Source organism: Gallinula chloropus (genome assembly GCF_964237585.1).
Source record: "Gallinula chloropus genome assembly, chromosome: 32".
Lineage (NCBI taxonomy): Eukaryota > Metazoa > Chordata > Aves > Gruiformes > Rallidae > Gallinula > Gallinula chloropus.
Window position 1 is genome coordinate 1,990,642 of NC_140117.1, and position 6,038 is coordinate 1,996,679.

General features: G+C 53.7%; 1 protein-coding gene across 1 annotated transcript in view; it reads right to left on the reverse strand.

Annotated features, from left to right (window-relative positions):
* Window positions 1-6,038, reverse strand: part of LOC311202781 (class I histocompatibility antigen, F10 alpha chain-like) — a gene marked incomplete at its 5' end in the record, with an annotated part of 270,685 nt that overhangs the window by 170,877 nt on the left and 93,770 nt on the right. The window lies entirely within an intron of this gene.

Here is a 6,038-nt window from a genome sequence, read left to right on the forward strand (position 1 = left end):
GGGGTTGACCTGATTCTTGGCTGCTGCTGAAGGGGATTTGCGGTGGGCTTGGAGCAGTGGTTGGAGCAGGAGCGGAGCCTGGGGGCAGATCCCAGCAGGGTGAGCATGAGGCAAGTGGTGGGACGTGGGGGGCACTTGCAACTCTGATCTTCCCTTGTTTTGGTTTTGGGGAGCCCTGAACTCTGTCACCACCCCATGTCCCCTGATGTCCCTGCTCTGTCAGCATCTGGTTTTTACACTGCCCAGGATGGTCCTCAATAAACTTTTTCAGCTGAACATGTCCGTGGCAGTCCTGGTGGGCTTTGTCCTGATTCCTGGCTGCTGCTGAAGGGGATTTGCAGTGGGCTTGGAGCAGTGCTTGGGGCAGGAGCCTGGGGTCAGCTCCCTGCAGGGTGAGCATGGGGAAGGGGTTTTACAGGCAGGGTCACTCGCAATTCAGGCCCCTCCTTGTCTTTGTTTTGGGCTCCTGCTCCTGATTCCCCTGCTCTGTCCACATTCTTCCGTGCCACACAGTCCTGTTCAGAGTAGGGCTGAGCTGTCTTTCCATACTGCCCTTCCAGGCTGGGCACTCAGTACAGACAGTGAAGGCTTGTGGCTTGTTTTAGGGGTTGGGGTCCATTCGCGAAAGCCTCTTTGTAACAGAGCAGCTCTAGGGACAGCAGAAGAAGAAACTCCTGAGTGGAGAAAGAATTTCCCAAGCTGAGGCCCTTGGAAAGTGGTAGTTAGCAATATTGATTGTTCTGGTGGCTGCTGCTGCTGTGGGGGTTGGTGTTGCAGTGGAACTGGGTGTGTTTTGTTGGGGCAGGATGGGGATGGGGTGGGAACAGTTCATACAGGATGGGGTGGGAGGGTGTTGGATGGCAAGGGGTTTGGGTAGGGTTGGATGCCATGCAATGGGATGGTGTTGTGAGTGGGGCCTGGGGCTGCTTGATGCCTCCAGGGTATGGGAAATGACAGGGAATGTGCACGAAGGGTATGGGGTTACAGGAACCAAGAACAAAGTTGGACCTGAGCACCTCACTGCTTGGAGCCAGTACTGATGTTTGGAGGTGTTTGTCATGATGCTGCTGCCACCAGGCAGGTAACGGACAGAGGATGGCCAGGGATGGGACCCCTCACTATACCAACCTTGGGGTGCTTGCTGGCCCTCTTTCTGCATCCCAACCCCTTTTCTGCCCTTCCTGGACACACTTTGGGCTCAGTCTGATCTTCCCAACAGACCTGGGTTCGATGTGGCTTGCCCTGGTTTCCTTCCTCAGATTTGGGTGTGGCCCCCTGAAGGCCCCATACCCACACCCTGCTCTGGGTACAGCCCCCCAGACCCCTCTGCACGCCTTTCTGTTGTGGATGGGCTGCCACTTCATGGGGATGGACAGTTGGGTACCGCTGGGAACACGTCCTGCCCATGAATCTGAGGTCCCCAAGATGACAGGGCAGAGTGACAGGGCACGGCTGGTATGTCCTGACACTTGAAAACCCCTCACCCAGTCTTGTCTCTTCCTCCCCCTCTCCCCACAGCCTCCCAGCTTCTTGTCCCTTCATCCTGGGTTTGGCTAGAGTACAGTTAATTTTCATAATCTCTCTTCTTGAGTTAGCAGCGCTCACTGAGAGAGCTTGAAAGTAGTTTTGAAGGAGGAAGGGGGTAAAACTGGGCCTGCCAAGAATAAGCCTGGGAGAAGCATGCCAGGCTTTATAGGATGGTGTGCTAGCAAAGACTCTCGCCCTGCCATACCAGCTGAGATAGGGGCTAGAGAGACAATGGGAAACAAAGAGGCAAGGGTCATTGGTGGTTCAGAAACCACAGAAACACCTAAGAAGGGTCAGGTAGGAATGAGGGCCCACACTCACAAAGAGTGTTGGCATCATCAGTCCATCTGAAGTGCATCTGTACCAATGCACGCAGCATGGGCAATTAACAAGAGGAGCTGGGAGCCATGGTTCAACAAGAAGACTCTGCTGAGACTGGGGGATGTCTGTGCTTATTGGACAGCTCTCTTCATCCCTGAGATGAGAGGGGAGATGAGGATCAGGAAGATGCATCCCTGCAAAGAAAACAGTATCTGGGGGAGAGGTGTGGGTGTGGAAACATGGTAAAGGCTCATCTACTGCCTCACTGCAGTGAAGAGAGAGCTACACCAGGGCTCTCTTCACAGCTCATAACCCTCAGTTTTCTGGAGTTGATGGGAATTGTTTTACCTCTCCCAACTGTCTGAGACCTCAAGGTGAGGGAAGTTGGCTGGGTTCCCAGTCTGCAGGATGGCCTCACCTGCACCAGTCAGGCTGAAAATGAACTGATTTCTTGTAACTCCTCTCCCAGCAGCGTGCTGTTGAGCAGGGCTGGACCAAAAGCATCCCTCAGACACACATTCAGGTGCTCCAAGCATCCCAGCCTGAGCAGGAGGATGCTCTGCTGGGAGGTGATCTGCTGGTCCTGCCTGGGAGCTGGGGCTCAGCGGCTCTTCTGGGCTCACACTGCCCTCTCCTGACACTTCGGGGTGGAGATGTTCCTGGGGCTCCTCCAGCCCTGAGACTTGAGTTGTGGAATCACAGAATGCTCTGGGTTGGAAGGGACCTTTCAAGGACATCTCGTCCAACCCCCTGCTGTGAGCAGGGACACCTTTCACTACATCAGGTTGCTCAGAGCTTCATCAAGACTGACCTTGAAGGGATGGAGCCTTCACCACCTCTCTGGGCAACCTGTGCTGGGTACTGGAAGGGGCTCAGCATCCAGGCTGAACCACTCCAACTCTCTCAGCCTGTCTTCATACATACTTCACCCCTTGATAATCCTTGTGACCTCCTCTGGACCCACTCCAAGAGGTCCATGTCCTCCTTTTGTTGAGGGCTCTAGAGCTGGAGTCAGTACTGCACTTGGGTCTCAGCAGAGCAGAGAGGGAGAATCACCTCTCTCAATGTGCTGGATGTACTACAGTCCAGGATGCACTGGGCCAAGTGCTTTTCTGCAGGGCTGCTCTCTATCACATCATCCCCCAGCCTGTATTGGGAGCAAGGATTGTCCCAACCCAAGTGCAGGACATTGAGCTTGGCCTTGTTGAACTCCATGAGGCTTGCATGGGCCCCCCTCTCCAGCTGGTCCAGGTCCCTCTGGATGACATCTCATCAATCCAGTTGAGTTTTTGGGGCAGTTGGGTGGGTGAGGAAGGCTTTGCACTCTGGTTCATGTGGCTTTAAAGCTGCTGGGTCGTAAGATAAGGGACAGTGGTGGCTGGTCAGTCCCCAGCCCTGGGGTAGCTGTGGGGATGCCAATGTCCAGCTGCGATAAAGAGCTGTGGGGTTTCCTGACAGCTCAGCTTGGCTCATCTGTCGGAAAACTGATGGAGCAGAACATCTAGATCCTTCTATAGAGGCTAAAAAGCCTCTTTTTAGCTTCCTACCTTCAAAACCATTTACATATTTTAAGAAAAACCTATCCTGAAACCGAGGGGTATCCGTACCCCAGAGTGTTTGATCTGTTTGCCTCATCTGTTTGATCTAGTGTGGAGATTTACAAACTCAAGTTTTCTTCCCCAGTTTCCCCCTCATGCTCAGTGACATCTGATTTTTATGTGGCCACCTTCAAAATGCACCACAGAGAATTTGGTGTGGCTGTGACAGCTTGTTTGTGGGTCTCCAATTTATAATAAGGTAAAACTGGGCTTCTGGGAGTGTGGGATCATGATTTTATTGATCAAGGTTCAGAAAGGGCTTCTCCTCTCCAGGAAGGCAGAACAACTAACAGAAGAAGTGCCTGAAGACTGGAGGACAGCCAAGGTCACTCCAGTCTTTAAAAAGGGCAAGAAGGAGGATTCGGGTAACTATAGGCCAGTCAGCCTCACCTCTGTCCCTGGAAAGGTGATGGAACAGCTTGTTCTGGATGCCATCTCCAAGCAATTGGAAGAGAAGAAGGTCATGAGGAGTAGTCATCATGGATTCACCAAGGGGAGATCGTGCTCGACCAATCTCATAGCCTTCTATGATGTCATCACCGGGTGGGTAGATGGAGGGAGAGCAGTGGATGTCATCTACCTTGACTTCAGCAAGGCCTTTGATACTGTCTCCCATGACATCCTGATAACAAAGCTGAGAGAGCATGGGATAGATGAGTGGACAGTGAGGTGGGTTGAGAACTGGCTGTCGGACCGAGCCCAGAGGGTGGTGATCAGTGGAGCAGAATCTGACTGGAGACCTGTGACTAGCGGTGTTCCCCAGGGCTCGGTGTTGGGTCCAGTCCTGTTTAATATCTTCATTGACGACCTTGATGAGGGAATAGCATCCACCCTCAGCAAGTACCCGATGATACAAAGCTGGGAGGAGTGGCTGACACACAGGACACTGCGCTGCCATCCAGAGAGACCTGGACAGGCTGGAGAGCTGGGCAGGGAGAAACCAGATGAGGTTCAACAAAAGCAAGTGTAGAGTCTGGCACCTGGGAAGGAACATCCATTTGTATCAGCACAGGCTGGAGGATGACCTGCTGGAGAAGAGCTCAGTGGAGAAGGACCTGGGGGTCCTGGTTGATGACAGTTTGTCTATGAGCCAGCAGTGTGCCCTGGTGGCTGAGAGAGCCAATGGAATCCTGGGGGGCATCAGGAGGAGTATAGCCAGCAGGTCAAAGGAGGTGATCCTCCCCCTCTACTCTGCCCTGGTCAGGCCCCACTTGGAGTATTGTGTCCAGTTCTGGGCTCCTTGGTATAAAAAGGACAGGGATCTCCTGGAGAGAGTCCAGAGAAGGGTTACGAAGATGATTAGGGGCCTGGAACATCTCCCCTGTGAGGAGAGGCTGAGTAAGCTGGGACTGTTCAGCCTGGAGAAGAGAAAAGACTAAGGGGGGACCTAATTAAAGTCTGTAATTATCTTAAGCAGGGCATGCAGGTGGAATCAGCCAGCCCCTTTTCAGTGTCTGTGGGGATAGGACAAGGGGCAATGGCTGCAAGTTGGAGCACAGGAAGTTCTGCACCAACATGCGGAAGAACTTTTTCACAGTGAGGATGAGGGAGCCCTGGGACAGGCTGCCCAGGGAGGTGGTGGAGTCTCCTTCACTGGAGATATTCAAGACCCGCCTGGACGCCTATCTGAGTGATATGTCCTAGGGAGCTGCTTTGGCGGGGGGGTGGACCCGACGATCTCTCGAGGTCCCTTACAACCCCTACAATTCTATGATCTATGAAATCCCCTTGAGCTGCAGCCAGAAATCAGCACAAACCCCCCAGGAACCCCCACAGCCACACTCCATGTTCACCCACAAAGCTTTATTGAGTCCCATCCTGCTCTGCCTGGTCAGAATGGGCTGGGGCAGGGCCAAAAGGGACATCTGCTCCTACGACAGTGGGGAGAGAAGCATGGGCAGGTTCTACAGAAGGGCAGGGGCTCAGTAGGACTTATTCTTGTCCATGGATGCTTCAGACTCTGCTGCTCTCCTGAACCCTCATCCACAGGTCACCGTCCCTTTGAGTCGAGGTGATGCTGGAGTTGCAGCTGGTGTGGTACAGTGGCACAGGAACAGCCATGATGCCCTGGCCATTGGGCAGCCCAGGTGTATGTACAGGCATTGTTGTCACCAAACTCTTCCCAGGCAGAGCACAGCAAGCTGATCAGCTTGACAGCACTAAAGCCAGTAGTGAAAGCAAAAGCAGCCACGAAAGAGCAGGGGATGCTGATAGCCAGGAAGGCAACAGAGCCCCGCAGCACGTCCCAGAGCCTTCTACAAAGAGATAACAGCTGGCACAGCTGGAGATACCATGGAGCCCAGGCCGAACAAACGTGTCCCGGCTGTGGCTTGAGCATACCCACAAGGCTACTAATGATTGCATCATCACATTGTTACCAGATCTACCTGCAGCAGAATACAACACACAGCCTGTACCAACAACAGTGGGGAAATGAGCTCCAGCCCAGCCGAAACCTTCGGAGCCCCCTCACTCCCCCCCTGCTCCCTGTGCTGGGATGGGGCTGAGGGGACATTTGCTCATGCAGCACCAAGGAGAGGAGTGTGGGCAGGTTCTGCCAAATGGCAGGGGCTCTGTGGGGCTGCAGGAAGG